Here is a 25,596-nt window from a genome sequence, read left to right as displayed (position 1 = left end):
TATTTGTAAAAGTTTGGAGATGCTGGGGATTGAACCCAGGACCTCATACATGCGAAGCATGCGCTCTACCACTGAGCTACATCCCCAAAAGTCTACTCGTGGGGTGGAGCACTCACAAGTATTTCTTTCACCGAGTGCCTGCAGGAACCAAATAAGGCGAAGCAAAAGCAGCCACCTGTTGGACGTGCGCTCTTTGCACGTAAACCCAGGCCATGGAGATGCCGGGGATTAAACCCGGGGCCTCACACATGCAAAGCGTGCGCTCTACCACTGAGCTACATCCCCGCTATTTGCACGACTTTCCGAAACTTGCAGGAAACGGGTCAAGATTTTTCAGCCAAGGGTTAGCATTTCTTCCAATCGCTGAACCACCTTTAGAAAAAAACTGTGAATTATTAGAGATACATCAGCTGACCTATTCAAGCTTCCGGCACGACACTCGGACTCGGTTTTCTGATGATACCAAGTAGAGACTCTGAAGCTTGTCCTTAATGCAAAGCTATTGCACATTTCCCACTTTAATCAGGCTAGAGAAAGTTGCCTATATTTGCCTGTACTATTGATTTGTGCAATGTTTGCTGAAAGTCCAGTTCCCATGGAAGACATGCCACTGAGTGGTAAAGTGATGCCCTTGCCTTAGGTTGCATGCAGTCTTTAGAATCTGCCGTGACAAAAAGCCTCTTCCTGCTATGTGACCTGGCAAAGAAACCAGTTTAAGCATCAAAGATTCCTTGAGAGTCTTGACACTACTAAGCTTGAATGTGTTCGCTAAAGATTTCTAGCCGTATTTGTAAAAGTTTGGAGATGCTGGGGATTGAACCCAGGACCTCATACATGCGAAGCATGCGCTCTACCACTGAGCTACATCCCCAAAAGTCTACTCGTGGGGTGGAGCACTCACAAGTATTTCTTTCACCGAGTGCCTGCAGGAACCAAATAAGGCGAAGCAAAAGCAGCCACCTGTTGGACGTGCGCTCTTTGCACGTAAACCCAGGCCATGGAGATGCCGGGGATTGAACCCGGGGCCTCACACATGCAAAGCGTGCGCTCTACCACTGAGCTACATCCCCGCTATTTGCACGACTTTCCGAAACTTGCAGGAAACGGGTCAAGATTTTTCAGCCAAGGGTTAGCATTTCTTCCAATCGCTGAACCACCTTTAGAAAAAAACTGTGAATTATTAGAGATACATCAGCTGACCTATTCAAGCTTCCGGCACGACACTCGGACTCGGTTTTCTGATGATACCAAGTAGAGACTCTGAAGCTTGTCCTTAATGCAAAGCTATTGCACATTTCCCACTTTAATCAGGCTAGAGAAAGTTGCCTATATTTGCCTGTACTATTGATTTGTGCAATGTTTGCTGAAAGTCCAGTTCCCATGGAAGACATGCCACTGAGTGGTAAAGTGATGCCCTTGCCTTAGGTTGCATGCAGTCTTTAGAATCTGCCGTGACAAAAAGCCTCTTCCTGCTATGTGACCTGGCAAAGAAACCAGTTTAAGCATCAAAGATTCCTTGAGAGTCTTGACACTACTAAGCTTGAATGTGTTCGCTAAAGATTTCTAGCCGTATTTGTAAAAGTTTGGAGATGCTGGGGATTGAACCCAGGACCTCATACATGCGAAGCATGCGCTCTACCACTGAGCTACATCCCCAAAAGTCTACTCGTGGGGTGGAGCACTCACAAGTATTTCTTTCACCGAGTGCCTGCAGGAACCAAATAAGGCGAAGCAAAAGCAGCCACCTGTTGGACGTGCGCTCTTTGCACGTAAACCCAGGCCATGGAGATGCCGGGGATTGAACCCGGGGCCTCACACATGCAAAGCGTGCGCTCTACCACTGAGCTACATCCCCGCTATTTGCACGACTTTCCGAAACTTGCAGGAAACGGGTCAAGATTTTTCAGCCAAGGGTTAGCATTTCTTCCAATCGCTGAACCACCTTTAGAAAAAAACTGTGAATTATTAGAGATACATCAGCTGACCTATTCAAGCTTCCGGCACGACACTCGGACTCGGTTTTCTGATGATACCAAGTAGAGACTCTGAAGCTTGTCCTTAATGCAAAGCTATTGCACATTTCCCACTTTAATCAGGCTAGAGAAAGTTGCCTATATTTGCCTGTACTATTGATTTGTGCAATGTTTGCTGAAAGTCCAGTTCCCATGGAAGACATGCCACTGAGTGGTAAAGTGATGCCCTTGCCTTAGGTTGCATGCAGTCTTTAGAATCTGCCGTGACAAAAAGCCTCTTCCTGCTATGTGACCTGGCAAAGAAACCAGTTTAAGCATCAAAGATTCCTTGAGAGTCTTGACACTACTAAGCTTGAATGTGTTCGCTAAAGATTTCTAGCCGTATTTGTAAAAGTTTGGAGATGCTGGGGATTGAACCCAGGACCTCATACATGCGAAGCATGCGCTCTACCACTGAGCTACATCCCCAAAAGTCTACTCGTGGGGTGGAGCACTCACAAGTATTTCTTTCACCGAGTGCCTGCAGGAACCAAATAAGGCGAAGCAAAAGCAGCCACCTGTTGGACGTGCGCTCTTTGCACGTAAACCCAGGCCATGGAGATGCCGGGGATTGAACCCGGGGCCTCACACATGCAAAGCGTGCGCTCTACCACTGAGCTACATCCCCGCTATTTGCACGACTTTCCGAAACTTGCAGGAAACGGGTCAAGATTTTTCAGCCAAGGGTTAGCATTTCTTCCAATCGCTGAACCACCTTTAGAAAAAAACTGTGAATTATTAGAGATACATCAGCTGACCTATTCAAGCTTCCGGCACGACACTCGGACTCGGTTTTCTGATGATACCAAGTAGAGACTCTGAAGCTTGTCCTTAATGCAAAGCTATTGCACATTTCCCACTTTAATCAGGCTAGAGAAAGTTGCCTATATTTGCCTGTACTATTGATTTGTGCAATGTTTGCTGAAAGTCCAGTTCCCATGGAAGACATGCCACTGAGTGGTAAAGTGATGCCCTTGCCTTAGGTTGCATGCAGTCTTTAGAATCTGCCGTGACAAAAAGCCTCTTCCTGCTATGTGACCTGGCAAAGAAACCAGTTTAAGCATCAAAGATTCCTTGAGAGTCTTGACACTACTAAGCTTGAATGTGTTCGCTAAAGATTTCTAGCCGTATTTGTAAAAGTTTGGAGATGCTGGGGATTGAACCCAGGACCTCATACATGCGAAGCATGCGCTCTACCACTGAGCTACATCCCCAAAAGTCTACTCGTGGGGTGGAGCACTCACAAGTATTTCTTTCACCGAGTGCCTGCAGGAACCAAATAAGGCGAAGCAAAAGCAGCCACCTGTTGGACGTGCGCTCTTTGCACGTAAACCCAGGCCATGGAGATGCCGGGGATTGAACCCGGGGCCTCACACATGCAAAGCGTGCGCTCTACCACTGAGCTACATCCCCGCTATTTGCACGACTTTCCGAAACTTGCAGGAAACGGGTCAAGATTTTTCAGCCAAGGGTTAGCATTTCTTCCAATCGCTGAACCACCTTTAGAAAAAAACTGTGAATTATTAGAGATACATCAGCTGACCTATTCAAGCTTCCGGCACGACACTCGGACTCGGTTTTCTGATGATACCAAGTAGAGACTCTGAAGCTTGTCCTTAATGCAAAGCTATTGCACATTTCCCACTTTAATCAGGCTAGAGAAAGTTGCCTATATTTGCCTGTACTATTGATTTGTGCAATGTTTGCTGAAAGTCCAGTTCCCATGGAAGACATGCCACTGAGTGGTAAAGTGATGCCCTTGCCTTAGGTTGCATGCAGTCTTTAGAATCTGCCGTGACAAAAAGCCTCTTCCTGCTATGTGACCTGGCAAAGAAACCAGTTTAAGCATCAAAGATTCCTTGAGAGTCTTGACACTACTAAGCTTGAATGTGTTCGCTAAAGATTTCTAGCCGTATTTGTAAAAGTTTGGAGATGCTGGGGATTGAACCCAGGACCTCATACATGCGAAGCATGCGCTCTACCACTGAGCTACATCCCCAAAAGTCTACTCGTGGGGTGGAGCACTCACAAGTATTTCTTTCACCGAGTGCCTGCAGGAACCAAATAAGGCGAAGCAAAAGCAGCCACCTGTTGGACGTGCGCTCTTTGCACGTAAACCCAGGCCATGGAGATGCCGGGGATTGAACCCGGGGCCTCACACATGCAAAGCGTGCGCTCTACCACTGAGCTACATCCCCGCTATTTGCACGACTTTCCGAAACTTGCAGGAAACGGGTCAAGATTTTTCAGCCAAGGGTTAGCATTTCTTCCAATCGCTGAACCACCTTTAGAAAAAAACTGTGAATTATTAGAGATACATCAGCTGACCTATTCAAGCTTCCGGCACGACACTCGGACTCGGTTTTCTGATGATACCAAGTAGAGACTCTGAAGCTTGTCCTTAATGCAAAGCTATTGCACATTTCCCACTTTAATCAGGCTAGAGAAAGTTGCCTATATTTGCCTGTACTATTGATTTGTGCAATGTTTGCTGAAAGTCCAGTTCCCATGGAAGACATGCCACTGAGTGGTAAAGTGATGCCCTTGCCTTAGGTTGCATGCAGTCTTTAGAATCTGCCGTGACAAAAAGCCTCTTCCTGCTATGTGACCTGGCAAAGAAACCAGTTTAAGCATCAAAGATTCCTTGAGAGTCTTGACACTACTAAGCTTGAATGTGTTCGCTAAAGATTTCTAGCCGTATTTGTAAAAGTTTGGAGATGCTGGGGATTGAACCCAGGACCTCATACATGCGAAGCATGCGCTCTACCACTGAGCTACATCCCCAAAAGTCTACTCGTGGGGTGGAGCACTCACAAGTATTTCTTTCACCGAGTGCCTGCAGGAACCAAATAAGGCGAAGCAAAAGCAGCCACCTGTTGGACGTGCGCTCTTTGCACGTAAACCCAGGCCATGGAGATGCCGGGGATTGAACCCGGGGCCTCACACATGCAAAGCGTGCGCTCTACCACTGAGCTACATCCCCGCTATTTGCACGACTTTCCGAAACTTGCAGGAAACGGGTCAAGATTTTTCAGCCAAGGGTTAGCATTTCTTCCAATCGCTGAACCACCTTTAGAAAAAAACTGTGAATTATTAGAGATACATCAGCTGACCTATTCAAGCTTCCGGCACGACACTCGGACTCGGTTTTCTGATGATACCAAGTAGAGACTCTGAAGCTTGTCCTTAATGCAAAGCTATTGCACATTTCCCACTTTAATCAGGCTAGAGAAAGTTGCCTATATTTGCCTGTACTATTGATTTGTGCAATGTTTGCTGAAAGTCCAGTTCCCATGGAAGACATGCCACTGAGTGGTAAAGTGATGCCCTTGCCTTAGGTTGCATGCAGTCTTTAGAATCTGCCGTGACAAAAAGCCTCTTCCTGCTATGTGACCTGGCAAAGAAACCAGTTTAAGCATCAAAGATTCCTTGAGAGTCTTGACACTACTAAGCTTGAATGTGTTCGCTAAAGATTTCTAGCCGTATTTGTAAAAGTTTGGAGATGCTGGGGATTGAACCCAGGACCTCATACATGCGAAGCATGCGCTCTACCACTGAGCTACATCCCCAAAAGTCTACTCGTGGGGTGGAGCACTCACAAGTATTTCTTTCACCGAGTGCCTGCAGGAACCAAATAAGGCGAAGCAAAAGCAGCCACCTGTTGGACGTGCGCTCTTTGCACGTAAACCCAGGCCATGGAGATGCCGGGGATTGAACCCGGGGCCTCACACATGCAAAGCGTGCGCTCTACCACTGAGCTACATCCCCGCTATTTGCACGACTTTCCGAAACTTGCAGGAAACGGGTCAAGATTTTTCAGCCAAGGGTTAGCATTTCTTCCAATCGCTGAACCACCTTTAGAAAAAAACTGTGAATTATTAGAGATACATCAGCTGACCTATTCAAGCTTCCGGCACGACACTCGGACTCGGTTTTCTGATGATACCAAGTAGAGACTCTGAAGCTTGTCCTTAATGCAAAGCTATTGCACATTTCCCACTTTAATCAGGCTAGAGAAAGTTGCCTATATTTGCCTGTACTATTGATTTGTGCAATGTTTGCTGAAAGTCCAGTTCCCATGGAAGACATGCCACTGAGTGGTAAAGTGATGCCCTTGCCTTAGGTTGCATGCAGTCTTTAGAATCTGCCGTGACAAAAAGCCTCTTCCTGCTATGTGACCTGGCAAAGAAACCAGTTTAAGCATCAAAGATTCCTTGAGAGTCTTGACACTACTAAGCTTGAATGTGTTCGCTAAAGATTTCTAGCCGTATTTGTAAAAGTTTGGAGATGCTGGGGATTGAACCCAGGACCTCATACATGCGAAGCATGCGCTCTACCACTGAGCTACATCCCCAAAAGTCTACTCGTGGGGTGGAGCACTCACAAGTATTTCTTTCACCGAGTGCCTGCAGGAACCAAATAAGGCGAAGCAAAAGCAGCCACCTGTTGGACGTGCGCTCTTTGCACGTAAACCCAGGCCATGGAGATGCCGGGGATTGAACCCGGGGCCTCACACATGCAAAGCGTGCGCTCTACCACTGAGCTACATCCCCGCTATTTGCACGACTTTCCGAAACTTGCAGGAAACGGGTCAAGATTTTTCAGCCAAGGGTTAGCATTTCTTCCAATCGCTGAACCACCTTTAGAAAAAAACTGTGAATTATTAGAGATACATCAGCTGACCTATTCAAGCTTCCGGCACGACACTCGGACTCGGTTTTCTGATGATACCAAGTAGAGACTCTGAAGCTTGTCCTTAATGCAAAGCTATTGCACATTTCCCACTTTAATCAGGCTAGAGAAAGTTGCCTATATTTGCCTGTACTATTGATTTGTGCAATGTTTGCTGAAAGTCCAGTTCCCATGGAAGACATGCCACTGAGTGGTAAAGTGATGCCCTTGCCTTAGGTTGCATGCAGTCTTTAGAATCTGCCGTGACAAAAAGCCTCTTCCTGCTATGTGACCTGGCAAAGAAACCAGTTTAAGCATCAAAGATTCCTTGAGAGTCTTGACACTACTAAGCTTGAATGTGTTCGCTAAAGATTTCTAGCCGTATTTGTAAAAGTTTGGAGATGCTGGGGATTGAACCCAGGACCTCATACATGCGAAGCATGCGCTCTACCACTGAGCTACATCCCCAAAAGTCTACTCGTGGGGTGGAGCACTCACAAGTATTTCTTTCACCGAGTGCCTGCAGGAACCAAATAAGGCGAAGCAAAAGCAGCCACCTGTTGGACGTGCGCTCTTTGCACGTAAACCCAGGCCATGGAGATGCCGGGGATTGAACCCGGGGCCTCACACATGCAAAGCGTGCGCTCTACCACTGAGCTACATCCCCGCTATTTGCACGACTTTCCGAAACTTGCAGGAAACGGGTCAAGATTTTTCAGCCAAGGGTTAGCATTTCTTCCAATCGCTGAACCACCTTTAGAAAAAAACTGTGAATTATTAGAGATACATCAGCTGACCTATTCAAGCTTCCGGCACGACACTCGGACTCGGTTTTCTGATGATACCAAGTAGAGACTCTGAAGCTTGTCCTTAATGCAAAGCTATTGCACATTTCCCACTTTAATCAGGCTAGAGAAAGTTGCCTATATTTGCCTGTACTATTGATTTGTGCAATGTTTGCTGAAAGTCCAGTTCCCATGGAAGACATGCCACTGAGTGGTAAAGTGATGCCCTTGCCTTAGGTTGCATGCAGTCTTTAGAATCTGCCGTGACAAAAAGCCTCTTCCTGCTATGTGACCTGGCAAAGAAACCAGTTTAAGCATCAAAGATTCCTTGAGAGTCTTGACACTACTAAGCTTGAATGTGTTCGCTAAAGATTTCTAGCCGTATTTGTAAAAGTTTGGAGATGCTGGGGATTGAACCCAGGACCTCATACATGCGAAGCATGCGCTCTACCACTGAGCTACATCCCCAAAAGTCTACTCGTGGGGTGGAGCACTCACAAGTATTTCTTTCACCGAGTGCCTGCAGGAACCAAATAAGGCGAAGCAAAAGCAGCCACCTGTTGGACGTGCGCTCTTTGCACGTAAACCCAGGCCATGGAGATGCCGGGGATTGAACCCGGGGCCTCACACATGCAAAGCGTGCGCTCTACCACTGAGCTACATCCCCGCTATTTGCACGACTTTCCGAAACTTGCAGGAAACGGGTCAAGATTTTTCAGCCAAGGGTTAGCATTTCTTCCAATCGCTGAACCACCTTTAGAAAAAAACTGTGAATTATTAGAGATACATCAGCTGACCTATTCAAGCTTCCGGCACGACACTCGGACTCGGTTTTCTGATGATACCAAGTAGAGACTCTGAAGCTTGTCCTTAATGCAAAGCTATTGCACATTTCCCACTTTAATCAGTTTAATATGCAGAGATGGCAGTGTAACTCAGTAACACGGTGTGTTGTTGGATTTTTTGTTTTATTACAATGGAATTAAACAGTTTTGTTCAGAGTGCATGTTGATGTATTCACCATTTATTGCGGGACGTTCTGAGATGTTTTGGCTGCTTCTGATCCCGGTCATGTATCAGCACTCTCTAATCAGAATGTGTATTTATGTATTCTTCCTGCAGGTATGTGTGATGCTACTATCCTGCTTTTCCTAAGTCTTATATTTCTTGCCTCTGCTGCTTATTCCTTATACGTGTGAGACTGGTAATTGCACTGCTTAATTGTTTGGCCATTTTCCATTTGCCTATATGTGGCTGAGCTTTAATTAACTGATAAAGATGAGTGAAGGCCTCCTCCCTCTGCTTCTCACCTGAATGTGTTTGTGAGCATATATATATTGTGAGCAACAAGTCTGCCTAGACTTTAGTCTGCTCATGCATTATCTAAGTGCAGCATCTAAGTGTACTGAAATGAATTAGACCAGAATTGAACCAGAAGGGAACTGAAGGTAACTGACTTTATATTCTTTGCAAACCACATTTGTGTTTGTTTCCTCTTACACCATCATAGTTATTTTCTTCCTACTAAACAACACTGATCCCTACACCTAATTATGATCTGGTCTTATTTCCCTCCATTCTCCCCATTCACCTCACCTCTACATCAGAAATGTTACTCAAAATAAAATCTTGTGTCTCCAAACAAAAACCGCCTCCTCCTGCTTTCCCCTACTAACACTTTACCTTCTCCTCCTCACTGCCAGTGATATGTCTCCAAATTCTGGTCCTTCTTACCAAATCCCAAAAGTCCCTTCTATCTCCCATCCACAATATATCACAAATATTCACAACCTTTCTAACCTTCCATATATTCACCCAGTCCCCGTTTTCGCTATCCCTGTAACCGGAGATCTTGGGAACGCTTGCCATGTCTACAGCAAACTTTCCGACATTCATGATCTTTTCATTGAAAACAAACTTTTTTTCCTTTGTAACACCATAACATGGCTCAACCCCTCTGACACAGCCTCTGCAGCTAATTTTTTTTATGGTGGATTCTATCATTCTTACACACCCCGCCACAGCAACAAGCATGGTGCAGTAGACGCTTTTCTCCAGTGAGTTAACTGCTCCTTAACTCCAATTCCACTGCCACCCTCTGTTGCTCTCTCGTCTATTGAGGTGCACTCTGTGTACATCTATTCTGCCTCCAACCTTCATCTGGCTGTCTTTTACCAGCTCCCAGGGCCAGCCACCACCTTTTTTGACAACTTCACCACCTGGCTACTTCATTTCTTTTTGATGACATACCCACTGTTATAATGGGTGACTTCAACATCCTCATTAACACTTCCCACTCAGCTGTCTGTAATCTTCTAACTCTCACCTCCTCCTTCAGCCTTGATAAATGGATCTCCTCAGCCACTCACAAAAGATGGCCACACATGACCTTATCTTTACCTGTGTCTGTTTCCTAGCTAATCTCTCTAACACAACCTACTCACATTCTCTTCCCTTTCCTCTCCAGGTGCACAATCCCCCACCCCACAAATTTACACACCCTCACAGAAAAATCGAACATTTTGATTTACATTCACTTTCTGAATCTCTTCTCCCTGTTGCAGACATAGGTCTCTTACACGATGCAGATGCCACTTTACATAACAACACAACAGCTACAGCTCTTGAATTGTTTGCCCCCTCACATTTACCAATGTTTGCACAATCAACAGGCAACCCTTGCAAACCAGCTTGACTAAAGAACGGACGTGGGCTTCCAGGGTTGCTGAGCAGACATGGAAAAGATCCCACTCCAATGAGCTCTCATCACATTCAAACAGTCCCTCACCACCTTCAATTCCACACTCACTGCAACAAAACAAAACTACTTTTCATCTCTGATATCCTCCCTGCTACACAACACTAAAAAGCTATTCAACATGCATCAATCATACCCATGCTCAAAAATCCCTCCCTTCACTGATTCTCTGTGTCTAGCTATCGCCCCATATCACTTCTTCCCTATGCTTCAAAATTACTGGAACAATGCATCTATCTTGAGCTGTCTTCCCAGCTCTCTTCCTGTTCCCACTTTGACCGCTTACAGTTTGTCTTCTTACTGCATAATTCTACTGAAATTTTCCTGACTAAAGTCACCAATGACCTACTAACTGCCAAATCCAAGCAACACTACAACACTCACACACCACCTCCTTATCTTGCCCCCTATCTGTCGGTATCCTTCAAGGTTTAGCTTTAGGACCCCTACTCTTCTCCATCTACAATTTTGGCCTGGGGCAGATCATAGAGTCCTATGGGTTTAACACACAGATCAACCTCTCTGGACCCAATATCACCTACTTACTAGCAAGAATACCACAATGTCTGTCCTGTATTTCATTCTTCATCTCTGCTCGATTTATAAAGATTAACATGGACAAAACAAAATTTGTCATTTTCCCCATCTCACTCACCCTCCAACTGACCTATCCATCAAAGTCAATGGCTTCTCACTTTCCCAAGTCCTGCAAGCTCAATATCTTGGGGTAACCCTTGACTCTAATCTCTCCTTCAAGCCACATATCCAATCCTTTTCCACTTCCTATTGACTACAACTCAAAAATATTTCTTGTACTCGTACATTCCTTAATCTAGAATCTGCAAAAACACCAATGCATGCCCTCATCATCTCCCGCCTAGACAACTGCAACCTCCTGCTTTTTGGCCTCCTTTCTAACATTCACTCACTCCTCCTGTCCCCTCACTATTCTTCAGCTTCGCCTCTCTGTCAGTCCCTTCACTTGCTCCCCATTGCCCAGACACTCCTGTTCAAAACCCTAACCATGGCATACAAAGCCACCCTCAGCCTGTCTCCTCCAAACATCTGCCACCTAGTCTCCCGATACTTACCAGCATGAAAACTCTGATCCTCACAGGATCTCCTTCTCTGCTCCCCTATTATCTCCTCTTCCCATAATCGCATAGATTTTTCCCATCCATCCCCCCCAACTCGGGAACTTCCCACCCCAACATATCAGACTCTCGCCTGCCATGAAAACATTCAAAAGGAACCTGAGGACCTACCTCTACTGACATGCCCAAAACCTTGTTCCACTATATCACTTCACGACCACCTCTACCCACACCTTCTGTATCCTCATACATCACTTGTAGACTTGAGCCCTCGCAGCCAGGGTCCTAGAATCATAGAATAATAGAATGGAAGAGTTTGAAGGGACCTCCTGTATCATCTGGTCCAACCCCCTACTCAATGCAGGATTCACTAAATCATCCCAGTCAGATGTCTGTCCAGACTCTGTTTGAAGACTTCCATTGAAGGAGAACTCACCACCTTCATGGCAGCCTGTTCTACTTCTTGATAACCCCCTCCCCTCATATAACCAGTCGGTGACTTGTATTGTTCAAGATTATTGAATTTTTTTAATAATTATAACCCTTTTCACATGTAAAGCACCATGGAGTAAATGGGGCTATAATAATAATAAATAATAACAATAAAATTAAATTGAAAAATCCAAATACGTGCACAGAAAGTGCCACACTGACACACTCTTAGGTATCACATCAGATCTTTGTTTACTATATCATCGGTCACTAATATATAGGCATTTACTGGACAAACATTGTAGCAATATAAGTGGCTCAGCTTATCTCTACATATGGCTGGCATTAGCATTCATACATCTCATTAACTAAAGTTAATACTGCCTAACTCAACTGAAGATTTTAGTTGTGTTACTCTTAGGGTATGTGCACACGTCAAGATTTCTGGCAGAAATTTTCCTGACAAAAACCTGACATTTCTGCCAGAAATCCACATGCGTTTTTTTGCGGGTTTTTTGCGTTTTTTGCACGTTTTTATGCATTTTTGATGCATTTTTTCTTGCGTTTTTTCCAAATGCATAGAATAGCGGGAAAAATGCAGAAAATTCGCAAAATTAATGAACATGCTGCTTTTTTTACCGCAATGCGTTTTTTTTGCGGAAAAAAACGCATCATGTGCACAAAAATTGCAGAATGCATTCTAAATAATAGGATGCATATGTAGGCATTTTCTAATGCATTTTTATCGTGAAAAAAACCCCAAAAAATGCGGAAAAAACCTGAACGTCTGCACATACCCTTACTTTTCCTTTCCTATATGTTATCGCTAAAGGTACCGTCACACTTAGCGACGCTGCAGCGATACCGACAACGATTCGGATCGCTGCAGCGTCGCTGTTTGGTCGCTGGAGAGCTGTCACACAGACCGCTCTCCAGCGACCAACGATGCCGGTAACCAGGGTAAACATCGGGTAACTAAGCGCAGGGCCGCGCTTAGTAACCCGATGTTTACCCTGGTTACCATCCTAAAAGTAAAAAAAACAAACAGTACATACTTACCTACCGCTGTCTGTCCTCCAGCGCTGTGCTCTGCACTTCTCCTGTACTGGCTGTGAGCACAGCGGCCGGAAAGCAGAGCAGTGACGTCACCGCTCTGCTTTCCGGCTGACCGACGCTCACAGCCAGTACAGGAGGAGAGCAGAGCACAGTGCTGGAGGACAGACAGCGGAAGGTAAGTATGTAGTGTTTGTTTTTTTTACTTTAACGATGGTAACCAGGGTAAACATCGGGTTACTATGCGCGGCCCTGCGCTTAGTTACCCGATGTTTACCCTGGTTACCAGCGAAGACATCGCTGAATCGGTGTCACACACGCCGATTCAGCGATGTCTGCGGGGAGTCCAGCGACCAAATAAAGTTCTGGACTTTCTTCCCCGACCAGCGACAGCACAGCAGGGGCCTGATCGCTGCTGCCTGTCACACTGGACGATATCGCTAGCGAGGACGCTGCAACGTCACGGATCGCTAGCGATATCGTCTAGTGTGACGGTACCTTAAGTCCCATTAGACACAGGAATACCTGAGACTCCTTATCTGAAAACACACACCCTGGCTCAAACTTCATTGCAAAAAACAGGAGATGAAAATAGAATAGCCAAAATGGAGTCTAGAGAAATAAATTAAGCTTGCTCTCACAATTCCTTTCTTGTTTGGCAGTAGGTTGCTGTTCCAGCCAAAGTGCACGCCTACAGGCTCCCCTGAACACATTATCCTCGCCTTCCTACACAGCTTCACCTGATTCTCTGGATTGGTCTGTCTGTCAAACCATCGATTGGACACAAACAAGCCACAAAAAACAAGGAAACTATATGGGTGACACATTCATGTGCTGGTTAGATTCAGCATGTAACAGTTGGTCATAGTAGATACAACCTGCAGTAACCACCATTCCACCAAACTGCTGCACGACCAGCTCTACCCTTACCTACTGTATCCTCACCCATCCCTTGTAGATTGTGAGCCCTCTTGGCAGGGTACTCGCTCCTCCTGTACCAGTCATGACTTGTATTTTTTAAGATTATTGTGCTTATTTTTTACTATGTATACCCCTTTTCACATGTAAAACGCCATGGAATGGATGACGCTATAATAATAAATAATAATAATAATTTATCCACTCCACATTTGTATTCACTACAACAATGGAGAATAGCGATTCAAAACCCAATGCTACTTGATCTCTGGCTTTGAACTTGTCTTGTACTCCTATTGGGACTCCAATAGCATTGATGTACAAGTGTGGGTCAAAACAAGTTGCGATGCTGGTGCCCACTTCGTGGAGCTTGTTTATATTTGGAGCCACAATCTCGAATGGCATTACAAATTTAACAATAGCATAAGTACCCTCCCATCCCACTGGCAGTACTGGATAAAAGTCACCATTTCCACACATACATCACAAGTCAACCCTATCTACTGTCTGATTCAGGAGAGCACAGCCAAGTTAGTGGTGGTGGAGGGACTGCAATATGAGGAACCTATGTGCTTTAGGTCAATGGTACCCGTTAAACTCAAGAAACACGTGTAATTCCTGGGATGGGGCTAACTCCATTAACCTTTATGTTTTTGTGTTTACACGCTAAAGTGTTTTCACCCTTTATATGAGAAAATAGCTGAATTAAGCAGGAGAAAATAATGGGGTTTGTCTGGTTGCTTATCGGGAAGGGCACCGTGCCTAGATGAGATCTCACTAGGGGCAGACTATACATTTACTCTCATTCATAGTGAGTGCTGAGTATTTTACCCATTCTAACCAATAATTGGTCTCCGAGTATCCAATATCCACAGATAGTTTATCCTCATAGGTTAGGGGCACTAGGAATGAATCTTTGGAAGTATTGGGTTACGGGTATGGATGAACCCAAGTGGTAAAGTTCAGGATCTGTATTGAACACCTAGTGTCTATACACAGACCCCGACCATGGGCATCTCCCTGAAGTCTGTTATTGTTCTTGTTCGGCAGCCAGATCATCTGGCATTTCCTACACTGTCATAATTAATACCTATTCATACCTATTTCAACACCATCATCACCTCGCTGTCCAATAACCCTAAACATCTCTTTGACACTTTCCAGTCCCTACTCAACCCAAGAGTCCAGGCCCCAACCACGGATCTCCGCGCGGACGATCTGGCCAATTACTTCAAAGAAAAAATTGACCACATTCGACAGGAAACTATCTCCCAATTCCTTCATACCATGCACTGTCCTCCCTCCCTCACTGCATCTAGTTCACTCTCTGACTTTGAACCAGTTACAGAAGAAGAAGTAATCAGGCTCCTTTCATCTTCTCGCCCAACCACTTGCACCAGTGACCCCATTCCGTCACATCTCCTCCAGTCCCTTTCCCCGGCTGTCACCTCTCACCTAACAAAAATATTCAACCTTTCTCTCACTTCCGGTATTTTTCCCTCCTCATTTAAGCATGCCATCATACATTCATTACTTAATAAACCATCCCTCGATCAAAACTGTGCCGCTAATTATAGACCTGTCTCTAATCTTCCCTTCTTCTCTAAACTCCTCGAACGACTGGTCCACTCCCGTTTTACCTTCTATCTCTCAGATAACTCTCTTCTCGACCCTCTTCAATCTGGTTTCCGCTCTTTACACTCTACTGAAACTGCCCTCACTAAAGTCTCTAATGACCTACTAACAGCTAAATCTAATGGTCACTATTCCATGCTAATTCTCTTGGATCTCTCCGAAGCATTCGGCACTGTGGATCATCAGCTCCTCCTCACTATGCTCCGCTCCATGGGCCTCAAGGACACCATTCTCTCATGGTTCTCCTCCTATCTCTCTGACCGATCCTTCACTGTATCTTTTGCTGGTTCCTCCTCCTCTCACCTTCCCTTTACTGTAGGGGTTCCTTAAGGATCAGTCCTAGGCCCCCTCCTCTTCTCGTTGTATACCGCCTCTATTGAACAAACAATCAGTATATTTGGTTTCTAGTACCATCTCTATGCTGACGACACCCAATTATATACTTCTTCTCCTGATATCACCCCAACTTTTTTAGAAAACACCAGTGATTTTCTTGCCGCTGTCTCTAACATCATGTCCTGCCTCTATCTGAAACTGAACCTGTCAAAAACTGAACTCCTTGTGTTTTCTCTCTCTACTAACCTACCTTTGCCTCTGACATTGCCATCTCAGTGTGCAGTTCCACCATTACTCCAAAGAAACATGCCCGCTGCCTTGGTGTCATACTTGATTCTGAGCTTTAATTCACCCCCACATCCGATCACTGGCTCGCTCTTCTTATCTGCATCTCAAAAACATTTCTAGAATTCACCCTTTTCTTACTTTCGACTCTGCAAAAGCTCTTATCATTATCATCACTTATTCATTCTCGTCTGGACTATTGTAACTCTCTACTAATCGGCCTCCCTCTTACCAAACTCTCCCCGCTCCAATCTGTCCTGAATGCTGCTGTCAGTTTCATATTCCTCACCAACCGTTACACCGATGCCTCTACCTTGTGCCAGTCATTACACTGGTTACCAATCCACTCCAGAATCCAGTGCAAAACTATTACCCTCATCCACAAAGCACTCCATGGCTCAGCACCACCCTACATCTCCTCTCTGGTCTCAGTCTACCACCCTACCCGTGCCCTCCGCTCCGCTAATGACCTCAGGTTAGCATCCTCAATAATCAGAACCTCCCACTCCCGTCTCCAAGACTTTACACGTGCTGCGCCGATTCTTTGGAATGCACTACCCAGGTTAATACAATTAATCAATAATCCACACAGTTTTAAGCATGCCCTAAAAACTCATTTGTTCAGATTGGCCTACCGCCTCAATGCATTAACCTAACGATCCCTGTGTGGCCCATTAAAAAAAAAAAAAAACTTAAACCATAATCAGGTTCCTCGCATCATGTTCTCATACACTTTATACAGTTAATAGCCCTCTGTGTCTGTACTGCTACATACTTAGGCAGTTAACTGGTTCATGCAGCTTTACATGAACACCCAAGCCTTACACTATGGCTGGTCGGAATAATAATAATAATAATAATAATAATTATTATTATGTGTGACAGCTTGAGAAATGCTGGCTCTGATCTGCAGTAAGTTCATTACCACTGGTCAGAGCGCTGCAGATTCCACGCTGTCATACAGATACCAGATGACAACATGTGAATCAGAAGCTGTGACCAGCAGTAAAAAAAATTACCACAGTCACAGGTGTTGGCAGTTGAGAGCACTATCATCTTGCATGCTTGGTCTTACTGATAGTAGCGTCCACAGGTGTACAATGATGAGAGTATTTAAAAGCTGGCACTTGTGGATTAAAAAAAAATGAAAAAATCATGTGGGGTCCTCTCTATTATGATAACCTGAGCAGACAAATCTGACAGCTGTGGGCTGCAGCCCCCAGCGTTGTTTTGTCTGGCAATCAAAAATAGAGGGGTTGCCATGCTTTTTTTTAAATAATTTATATAAATCATTTAAAAAATGGCATGGGGTTCCCCCATTTTTAACAGCCAGCCAAGTTAATGCAGACACTTGGGGGATGGTGTTCTCACACTGGAAAGGTTCCTTGGATTTCCCCCCCCCCCCCCTCCTTCCTGAATAAAAATAGCAGCACGCAGCTGCGGAAGAAAAGGTGCATTCATTAGATGTACCCATTCAATTCGCTTTACCTGGCTCTTCTCTCTTGTGTTGGTGCGGTGGCAAGTGTGGTAATAATTTTGGTGTTGATGTCAGCTGTTTTATGTTCGCGGACATCAAGCCCTGGGGTCAGTCACCCCCATTACTTACCCCATAATCAAATTTAACAAAGACACAGAGAAGTGTCCTTTATTTGAAATAAAAACACCCCACCCTCTTTTACTTATTTTTTTCAACAAAATAAAAAATAAAAAAGCAAAGTTATCACATTTATGATCATAATCCATTAATGGGCATCTACCATGTATATCCATATGGTTTAGACAGCAGTTACATCAGTGATGTGACCTCTCTCCATGCCAACCGGAACACACTGAGCAGAGCATGAGAAGGGAAGGGGTTAATACTAGTGATGAGCGAACACTAAAATGCTCAGGTGCTCTTTGCTTGGGTCGAGCAGATTGGAGTACTCGGGTACTCGGACAGAACAACGAGCCCAATGTAAGTCTATGGGAGACCCGAGTATTTTTACTGAAATCCCCCCGGGGTCCTTTTAAGGTCTAAAAACATCTGAAAATGATGGAAACACTGCTCAAATGACACAGGGACATCATGGGGATCGCCACTGTAAGCATTCCTGACTCCTAGTTTGGTGCAACAAAAAACACACTAAAATGAAACCAAAATGAATTTTGCTGGGAAATATGTTATGGTACATCCTTTGCAGGTTAGACTACGTTCACATTAGCATCATGCGACGCAGCGTCGTCGATGCACGACAACGCATTCATCATGCGCCCCTATCTTTATCATTGGGGACGCATGCGTTGCCTTGTCGTGCGTTTTTGTAAAAACGCACTATGCATGCGTCATTTCACCGCACCTGGGTGGCGTCTGAGACGCTACATGTTGCATTTTTGTAGCGTCTAAAAAAACGCATGCGTCGCACTTGCGTCGATTGTGCGTCGTCATTGCGTTACAATTTCCCATTGAAACCAATTGACAATGCACTTGCGTCGCGTGCGTGCGTTGTGCGACGCATGCGTCGTTAGATAAAATTAAACAAAAAAGTGTCTAGACAGTGTCTAGACAGTGAAAACAGTGATAAAAACATCCCCCATATATAAAGAAAATGTTTGGATTGTTTGTCACTTCTGCTGCAGCATCTACAGGCAACACATCAGACCAGACTTCTTCTACTTTCTTCATCTGCTGTCCAGAGATGTAAGTATAAAATGATTCTGTGCATTTTCTACGTTTTATTTTTAAATTGTTTTTGCAAGTTGTGTATTATATTCTGCACTGTGGTTGTTTAAAGATATTGTTGTATTTTTAGTCTGGTTGTGATGTATGGCGTTGTAAAGGATGGCGTTTCATTGTCTGCGGCCTTGATTATTGTTCTTTCCAGGATAGATTTTTCTTTTCCATTTATTGGTTTGGTGGTGTTTTTTTGTATTCAGTTGTGATGTTTTATTCTTGCGTTATATGAATTTTATTGTCTCCGGCCATGTCGGTTTTATTGTAAAGTATGGTAGTATAGAATGATTCTGCGCCCTTTTATTAAATGTAATAATTTGTATTGCAAGTTGTGTATTATGTTCTGCACTGTGGTTGTGTAAAGACATTGTTGTATGTTTCTGGTTGGGAGGTATGGCGTAGTATGGCCTTTTATTGTATCCGGCCCTGTCGGTTTTATTGTAAAGTATGGTGTTGTATTTCCGTTTCTGCCCTTAATTTTTGGGGGTTGTTAATTTTTTCCTTTCAAAAATCTATTGTGTTTTTTGGGTTGCTCCGTGCATACTTGTTGTGAATTCTGTGGCTGAATTCACTCCTGTGGTCACAAGTGGTACTGCAGCTTCTGAGCTTCCTCCCTCAGGTGTTCTGGTGAGCTCGTTAACTGCTTCATTACTTAACTCCGCCTGATGCTGCTATCCTTGCTCCTTGTCAATGTTTCAGTGTTGGATCTGAGCTTCTCCTGATTGTTCCTGTGACCTGCTGCTCTGTATAGCTAAGTGCTTTTTGCTTTTTTGTTGCTTTTTTTTCTGTCCAGCTTGTCTTTTGTTTTGCTGGAAGCTCTGAGACGCAAAGGGTGTACCGCCGTGCCGTTAGTTCGGCACGGTGGTTTTTTTTTGCCCCCTTTGCGTGGTTTTGCTTTAGGGTTTTTTGTAGACTGCAAAGTTCGCTTTACTGTCCTCGCTCTGTCCTAGAATATCGGGCCCCACTTTGCTGAATCTATTTCATCCCTACGTTTTGTCTTTTCATCTTACTCACAGTCATTATATGTGGGGGGCTGCCTTTTCCTTTGGGGAATTTCTCTGGGGCAAGTCAGGCCTATTTTTCTATCTTCAGGCTAGCTAGTTTCTTAGGCTGTGCCGAGTTGCCTAGGTAGTTGTTAGGCGCAATCCACAGCCGCTTTTAGTTGTGTTTAGGATAAGATCAGGTGTGCAGTCTACAGAGTTTCCACGTCTCAGAGCTCGTTCTTGTATTTTTGGGTATTTGTCAGATCACTGTGTGCGCTCTGATCGCTAAGCACACTGTGTTTCTGGATTGCCTTCATAACACCTGTCATTAGCAAACATAACAGTACAAGGAGCCTAACTAATGATTCTCAATAGAGGGAAAGAAAAAGTTCTGACATCATTTTTTTTTTTTTTCTGCTCTGTGTTCACTTTTTTTTTTCCCCTAGACATTTGGGTGATTCTGGACACAGGTGTGGACATGGATATTCAGGGTCTGTGCTCTTCAATGGATAATCTCGTTATAAATGTACAAAAAATTCAAGATACTATTGATCAGAAATCTATGTTAGAACCAAGAATTCCTATTCCTGATTTGTTTTTTGGAGATAGAACTAAGTTTCTAAGTTTCAAAAATAATTGTAAGCTATTTCTGGCCTTGAAACCTCATTCTTCTGGTAATCCTATTCAACAGGTTTTGATTATTATTTCTTTTTTGCGCGGCGACCCTCAAGACTGGGCATTTTCTCTTGCGCCAGGAGACCCTGCATTGAGTAGTGTCGATGCGTTTTTTCCTGGCGCTCGGATTGCTGTACGATGAACCTAATTCAGTGGATCAGGCTGAGAAAAATTTGCTGGCTTTGTGCCAGGGTCAGGATGATATAGAAGTATATTGTCAGAAATTTAGGAAATGGTCAGTACTCACTCAGTGGAATGAATCTGCGCTGGCAGCTTTGTTCAGAAAGGGTCTCTCTGAGGCTCTTAAGGATGTCATGGTGGGATTTCCTATGCCTGCTGGTTTGAATGAGTCTTTGTCTTTGGCCATTCAGATCGGTCGACGCTTGCGCGAGCGTAAATCTGTGCACCATTTGGCGGTACTGCCTGAGGTTAAACCTGAGCCTATGCAGTGCGATAGGACTATGACTAGAGTTGAACGGCAGGAATACAGACGTCTGAATGGTCTGTGTTTCTACTGTGGTGATTCCACTCATGCTATTTCTGATTGTCCTAAGCGCACTAAGCGGTCCGCTAGGTCTGCCGTCATTGGTACTGTACAGTCCAAATTCCTTCTGTCCATTACCTTGATATGCTCTTTGTCGTCGTTTTCTGTCATGGCGTTTGTGGATTCGGGCGCTGCCCTGAATCTGATGGATTTGGATTATGCTAAACGTTGTGGGTTTTTCTTGGAGCCTTTGCGGTGTCCTATTCCATTGAGAGGAATTGATGCTACACCTTTGGCCAAGAATAAACCTCAATACTGGGCCCAGCTGACCATGTGCATGGCTCCTGCACATCAGGAAGTTATTCGCTTTCTGGTGTTGCATAATCTGCATGATGTGGTCGTGTTGGGGTTGCCATGGCTACAAACCCATAATCCAGTATTGGATTGGAATTCCATGTCGGTATCCAGCTGGGGTTGTCAGGGGGTACATGGTGATGTTCCATTTTTGTCGATTTCGTCATCCACCCCTTCTGAGGTCCCAGAGTTCTTGTCTGATTATCAGGATGTATTTGAAGAGCCCAAGTCCGATGCTCTACCTCCGCATAGGGATTGTGATTGTGCTATCAATTTGATTCCTGGTAGTAATTCCCTAAAGGTCGATTATTTAATTTATCCGTGCCCGAACACGCCGCTATGCGCAGTTATGTGAAGGAATCCCTGGAGAAGGGACATATTCGCCCATCGTCATCACCACTGGGAGCAGGGTTCTTCTTTGTAGCCAAGAAGGATGGTTCGCTGAGACCGTGTATTGATTACCGCCTTCTTAATAAGATCACTGTTAAATTTCAGCATCCCTTGCCATTGTTATCTGACTTGTTTGCTCGGATTAAGGGGGCTAGTTGGTTCACTAAGATAGATCTTCGTGGTGCGTATAATCTGGTGAGAATCAGGCAAGGAGATGAATGGAAAACTGCATTCAATACGCCCGAGGGTCATTTTGAGTATCTAGTGATGCCGTTCGGACTTGCTAATGCTCCATCGGTGTTTCAGTCTTTTATGCATGACATCTTCCGTGAGTATCTGGATAAATTCGTGATTGTTTACTTGGATGACATTTTGATCTTCTCAGATGATTGGGAGTCTCATGTGAAGCAGGTCAGAATGGTTTTTCAGGTCCTGCGTGCTAACTCTTTGTTTGTGAAGGGATCAAAGTGTCTCTTCGGTGTGCAGAAAGTTTCATTTTTGGGGTTCATCTTTACCCCTTCTGCTATCGAGATGGATCCAGTTAAGGTCCAAGCCATCCAGGATTGGATTCAGCCGACATCTCTGAAAAGTCTGCAAAAGTTCCTGGGCTTTGCTAATTTTTATCGTCGCTTCATCTGTAATTTTTCTAGCATTGCCAAACCATTGACCGATTTGACCAAGAAGGGTGCTGATTTGGTTAATTGGTCTTCTGCTGCTGTGGAAGCTTTTCAGGAGTTGAAGCGTCGTTTTTGTTCTGCCCCTGTGTTGTGTCAGCCAGATGTTTCTCTTCCGTTCCAGGTCGAGGTTGATGCTTCTGAGATTGGAGCAGGGGCGGTTTTGTCACAGAGAGGTTCTGATTGCTCAGTGATGAAACCATGTGCTTTCTTTTCCAGGAAGTTTTCGCCCGCTGAGCGTAATTATGATGTGGGCAATCGAGAGTTGCTGGCCATGAAGTGGGCATTCGAGGAGTGGCGTCATTGGCTTGAAGGAGCTAAGCATCGCGTGGTGGTATTGACTGATCATAAGAACTTGACTTATCTCGAGTCTGCCAAGCGCTTGAATCCTAGACAGGCCCGTTGGTCGTTATTTTTTGCCCGCTTCGACTTTGTGATTTCGCACCTTCCGGGCTCTAAAAATGTGATGGCGGATGCTCTGTCTAGGAGTTTTTTGCCCGACTCTCCGGGTTTATCTGAGCCAGCGGGTATCCTCAAGGAAGTAGTCATTGTGTCTGCCATCTCCCCTGATTTGCGGCGGGTGCTGCAAAAATTTCAGGCGAATAAACCTGATCGTTGTCCAGCAGAGAAACTGTTCGTCCCTGATAGGTGGACTAATAAACTTATCTCTGAACTTCATTGTTCGGTGTTGGCTGGTCATCCTGGAATCTTTGGTACCAGAGAGTTAGTGGCTAGATCCTTCTGGTGGCCATCTCTGTCACGGGATGTACGTACTTTTGTGCAGTCCTGTGGGATTTGTGCTAGGGCTAAGCCCTGCTGTTCTCGTGCCAGTGGGTTGCTTTTGCCCTTGCCGGTCCCAAAGAGGCCTTGGACACATATTTCGATGGATTTCATTTCTGACCTTCCCGTTTCTCAAAAGATGTCAGTCATTTGGGTGGTCTGTGATCGCTTTTCTAAAATGGTCCATCTGGTGCCCTTGGCTAAATTGCCTTCCTCCTCTGATTTGGTACCTTTGTTTTTTCAGCATGTGGTTCGGTTGCATGGCATTCCTGAGAATATTGTTTCTGACAGAGGTTCCCAGTTTGTTTCAAGGTTCTGGCGAGCCTTTTGTGGTAGGATGGGCATTGACCTATCCTTTTCCTCGGCTTTCCATCCTCAGACTAATGGCCAGACCGAACGAACCAATCAGACCTTGGAAACATATCTGAGATGTTTTGTTTCTGCAGACCAGGATGATTGGGTGTCCTTTTTGCCGTTGGCTGAGTTCGCCCTTAATAATCGGGCCAGCTCAGCTACCTTGGTTTCTCCATTTTTTTGCAATTCTGGGTTCCATCCTCGTTTCTCTTCAGGACAGGTTGAGTCTTCGGACTGTCCTGGTGTGGATTCTGTGGTGGATAGGTTGCAGCAGATCTGGACTCAGGTAGTGGACAATTTGATCTTGTCCCAGGAGAAAGCTCAACTTTTCGCTAATCGCAGACGCCGTGTGGGTCCCCGACTTCGTGTTGGGGATCTGGTTTGGTTATCTTCTCGTCATATTCCTATGAAGGTTTCCTCTCCTAAATTTAAACCTCGTTTTATTGGTCCGTATAGGATTTCTGAGGTTCTCAATCCTGTGTCTTTTCGTTTGACCCTCCCAGACTCCTTTTCCATACATAATGTATTCCATAGGTCGTTGTTGCGGAGATACGTGGCACCTATGGTTCCATCTGTTGAGCCTCCTGCCCCGGTTTTGGTGGAGGGGGAATTGGAGTATATTGTGGAGAAGATTTTGGATTCTCGTGTTTCTAGACGGAAACTCCAGTATCTGGTTAAATGGAAGGGTTATGCTCAGGAAGATAATTCCTGGGTTTTTGCCTCTGATGTTCATGCTTCCGATCTTGTTCGTGCCTTTCATGCGGCTCATCCTGGTCGGCCTGGGGGCTCTGGTGAGGGTTCGGTGACCCCTCCTCAAGCGGGGGGTACTGTTGTGAATTCTGTGGCTGAATTCACTCCTGTGGTCACAAGTGGTACTGCAGCTTCTGAGCTTCCTCCCTCAGGTGTTCTGGTGAGTTCGTTAACTGCTTCATTACTTAACTCCGCCTGATGCTGCTATCCTTGCTCCTTGTCAATGTTTCAGTGTTGGATCTGAGCTTCTCCTGATTGTTCCTGTGACCTGCTGCTCTGTATAGCTAAGTGCTTTTTGTTTTTTTGTTGCTTTTTTTTCTGTCCAGCTTGTCTTTTGTTTTGCTGGAAGCTCTGAAACGCAAAGGGTGTACCGCCGTGCCGTTAGTTCGGCACGGTGGGTTTTTTTTGCCCCCTTTGCGTGGTTTTGCTTTAGGGTTTTTTGTAGACTGCAAAGTTCGCTTTACTGTCCTCGCTCTGTCCTAGAATATCGGGCCACACTTTGCTGAATCTATTTCATCCCTACGTTTTGTCTTTTCATCTTACTCACAGTCATTATATGTGGGGGGCTGCCTTTTCCTTTGGGGAATTTCTCTGGGGCAAGTCAGGCCTATTTTTCTATCTTCAGGCTAGCTAGTTTCTTAGGCTGTGCCGAGTTGCCTAGGTAGTTGTTAGGCGCAATCCACAGCCGCTTTTAGTTGTGTTTAGGATAGGATCAGGTGTGCAGTCTACAGAGTTTCCACGTCTCAGAGCTCGTTCTTGTATTTTTGGGTATTTGTCAGATCACTGTGTGCGCTCTGATCGCTAAGCACACTGTGTTTCTGGATTGCCTTCATAACACCTGTCATTAGCAAACATAACACATACTGTACATTTGTTTTAAACAAAACTCTCTTTTTGGATTACGACATAAGGTCTGTTGTGTATTTGTTTTGTTATCTTTAGGCTTTTGTTTACTCTGGCATTGTGTTGTCTCTGCCATTGTTTTTTTTAATCAATGTGGCAGTGTTGTTTGCTCAGTGTTAGTTCAGTTGGAGTGCAATGTTCTTTGTGGTTGAAATGTAAATGGTTTTTTTTTTTTAATATATTTTACTATGTTCCACTGTATTGTGCATAGGATACATTTTATTTTGTTCTTTATTTCAGAATTGCATTAGTCATGGCCAGCGACTCAAGCCACACCCCACCGCTGAGGAGTCCGGTGAGTACATGATCTACTGTTGCTTACTATTCGCTGTCATTTGTAGATGGGTCACTCAACTTTTTGTAAACTATTTTACAGGCTTCTTCAAGTGAGGAGAGCCAGGAGGAACAGAGGCAGCAGGAGCAGAGACCACGGGACCAAGCTGTGGTTGCAGGACGGCGAGTAAGTTTTTATGTCAAACCTATTCCTTTTTTTTCTTTAAGTTTTTTGTTTTTGCGGGTATGGGGGATGGTGGGGGGGGTGGTGGAGGTGGTAGGTG

General features: G+C 44.8%; 22 non-coding genes across 22 annotated transcripts; all 22 read right to left on the bottom strand.

Annotated features, from left to right (window-relative positions):
• Positions 1-14: 14 nt before the first annotated feature.
• On the bottom strand, positions 15-86 carry TRNAA-CGC (transfer RNA alanine (anticodon CGC)). Its single transcript has one exon. It is a non-coding gene; the product is annotated as a tRNA-Ala (tRNA).
• Positions 87-213: 127 nt separating this feature from the next.
• TRNAA-UGC (transfer RNA alanine (anticodon UGC)) lies at positions 214-285 on the bottom strand. Its single transcript has one exon. It is a non-coding gene; the product is annotated as a tRNA-Ala (tRNA).
• A 514-nt stretch (positions 286-799) lies between these two features.
• Positions 800-871, bottom strand: TRNAA-CGC (transfer RNA alanine (anticodon CGC)). Its single transcript has one exon. It is a non-coding gene; the product is annotated as a tRNA-Ala (tRNA).
• A 127-nt stretch (positions 872-998) lies between these two features.
• TRNAA-UGC (transfer RNA alanine (anticodon UGC)) lies at positions 999-1,070 on the bottom strand. The gene has a single exon. It is a non-coding gene; the product is annotated as a tRNA-Ala (tRNA).
• Positions 1,071-1,584: 514 nt separating this feature from the next.
• On the bottom strand, positions 1,585-1,656 carry TRNAA-CGC (transfer RNA alanine (anticodon CGC)). The gene has a single exon. It is a non-coding gene; the product is annotated as a tRNA-Ala (tRNA).
• A 127-nt stretch (positions 1,657-1,783) lies between these two features.
• TRNAA-UGC (transfer RNA alanine (anticodon UGC)) lies at positions 1,784-1,855 on the bottom strand. Its single transcript has one exon. It is a non-coding gene; the product is annotated as a tRNA-Ala (tRNA).
• Positions 1,856-2,369: 514 nt separating this feature from the next.
• Positions 2,370-2,441, bottom strand: TRNAA-CGC (transfer RNA alanine (anticodon CGC)). The gene has a single exon. It is a non-coding gene; the product is annotated as a tRNA-Ala (tRNA).
• A 127-nt stretch (positions 2,442-2,568) lies between these two features.
• TRNAA-UGC (transfer RNA alanine (anticodon UGC)) lies at positions 2,569-2,640 on the bottom strand. Its single transcript has one exon. It is a non-coding gene; the product is annotated as a tRNA-Ala (tRNA).
• A 514-nt stretch (positions 2,641-3,154) lies between these two features.
• TRNAA-CGC (transfer RNA alanine (anticodon CGC)) lies at positions 3,155-3,226 on the bottom strand. Its single transcript has one exon. It is a non-coding gene; the product is annotated as a tRNA-Ala (tRNA).
• Positions 3,227-3,353: 127 nt separating this feature from the next.
• TRNAA-UGC (transfer RNA alanine (anticodon UGC)) lies at positions 3,354-3,425 on the bottom strand. The gene has a single exon. It is a non-coding gene; the product is annotated as a tRNA-Ala (tRNA).
• Positions 3,426-3,939: 514 nt separating this feature from the next.
• On the bottom strand, positions 3,940-4,011 carry TRNAA-CGC (transfer RNA alanine (anticodon CGC)). The gene has a single exon. It is a non-coding gene; the product is annotated as a tRNA-Ala (tRNA).
• Positions 4,012-4,138: 127 nt separating this feature from the next.
• Positions 4,139-4,210, bottom strand: TRNAA-UGC (transfer RNA alanine (anticodon UGC)). Its single transcript has one exon. It is a non-coding gene; the product is annotated as a tRNA-Ala (tRNA).
• A 514-nt stretch (positions 4,211-4,724) lies between these two features.
• Positions 4,725-4,796, bottom strand: TRNAA-CGC (transfer RNA alanine (anticodon CGC)). The gene has a single exon. It is a non-coding gene; the product is annotated as a tRNA-Ala (tRNA).
• Positions 4,797-4,923: 127 nt separating this feature from the next.
• Positions 4,924-4,995, bottom strand: TRNAA-UGC (transfer RNA alanine (anticodon UGC)). The gene has a single exon. It is a non-coding gene; the product is annotated as a tRNA-Ala (tRNA).
• Positions 4,996-5,509: 514 nt separating this feature from the next.
• TRNAA-CGC (transfer RNA alanine (anticodon CGC)) lies at positions 5,510-5,581 on the bottom strand. Its single transcript has one exon. It is a non-coding gene; the product is annotated as a tRNA-Ala (tRNA).
• A 127-nt stretch (positions 5,582-5,708) lies between these two features.
• Positions 5,709-5,780, bottom strand: TRNAA-UGC (transfer RNA alanine (anticodon UGC)). Its single transcript has one exon. It is a non-coding gene; the product is annotated as a tRNA-Ala (tRNA).
• A 514-nt stretch (positions 5,781-6,294) lies between these two features.
• TRNAA-CGC (transfer RNA alanine (anticodon CGC)) lies at positions 6,295-6,366 on the bottom strand. The gene has a single exon. It is a non-coding gene; the product is annotated as a tRNA-Ala (tRNA).
• A 127-nt stretch (positions 6,367-6,493) lies between these two features.
• TRNAA-UGC (transfer RNA alanine (anticodon UGC)) lies at positions 6,494-6,565 on the bottom strand. Its single transcript has one exon. It is a non-coding gene; the product is annotated as a tRNA-Ala (tRNA).
• A 514-nt stretch (positions 6,566-7,079) lies between these two features.
• TRNAA-CGC (transfer RNA alanine (anticodon CGC)) lies at positions 7,080-7,151 on the bottom strand. The gene has a single exon. It is a non-coding gene; the product is annotated as a tRNA-Ala (tRNA).
• Positions 7,152-7,278: 127 nt separating this feature from the next.
• On the bottom strand, positions 7,279-7,350 carry TRNAA-UGC (transfer RNA alanine (anticodon UGC)). The gene has a single exon. It is a non-coding gene; the product is annotated as a tRNA-Ala (tRNA).
• A 514-nt stretch (positions 7,351-7,864) lies between these two features.
• On the bottom strand, positions 7,865-7,936 carry TRNAA-CGC (transfer RNA alanine (anticodon CGC)). The gene has a single exon. It is a non-coding gene; the product is annotated as a tRNA-Ala (tRNA).
• Positions 7,937-8,063: 127 nt separating this feature from the next.
• TRNAA-UGC (transfer RNA alanine (anticodon UGC)) lies at positions 8,064-8,135 on the bottom strand. The gene has a single exon. It is a non-coding gene; the product is annotated as a tRNA-Ala (tRNA).
• Positions 8,136-25,596: the final 17,461 nt, after the last annotated feature.

This window comes from Ranitomeya imitator, chromosome 1 (assembly GCF_032444005.1).
Source record: "Ranitomeya imitator isolate aRanImi1 chromosome 1, aRanImi1.pri, whole genome shotgun sequence".
Classification (NCBI taxonomy): Eukaryota; Metazoa; Chordata; class Amphibia; order Anura; family Dendrobatidae; genus Ranitomeya; species Ranitomeya imitator.
The sequence above is the reverse complement of the archived record's forward strand: the minus strand, read 5'-3'. Positions and strand labels throughout refer to the sequence as shown.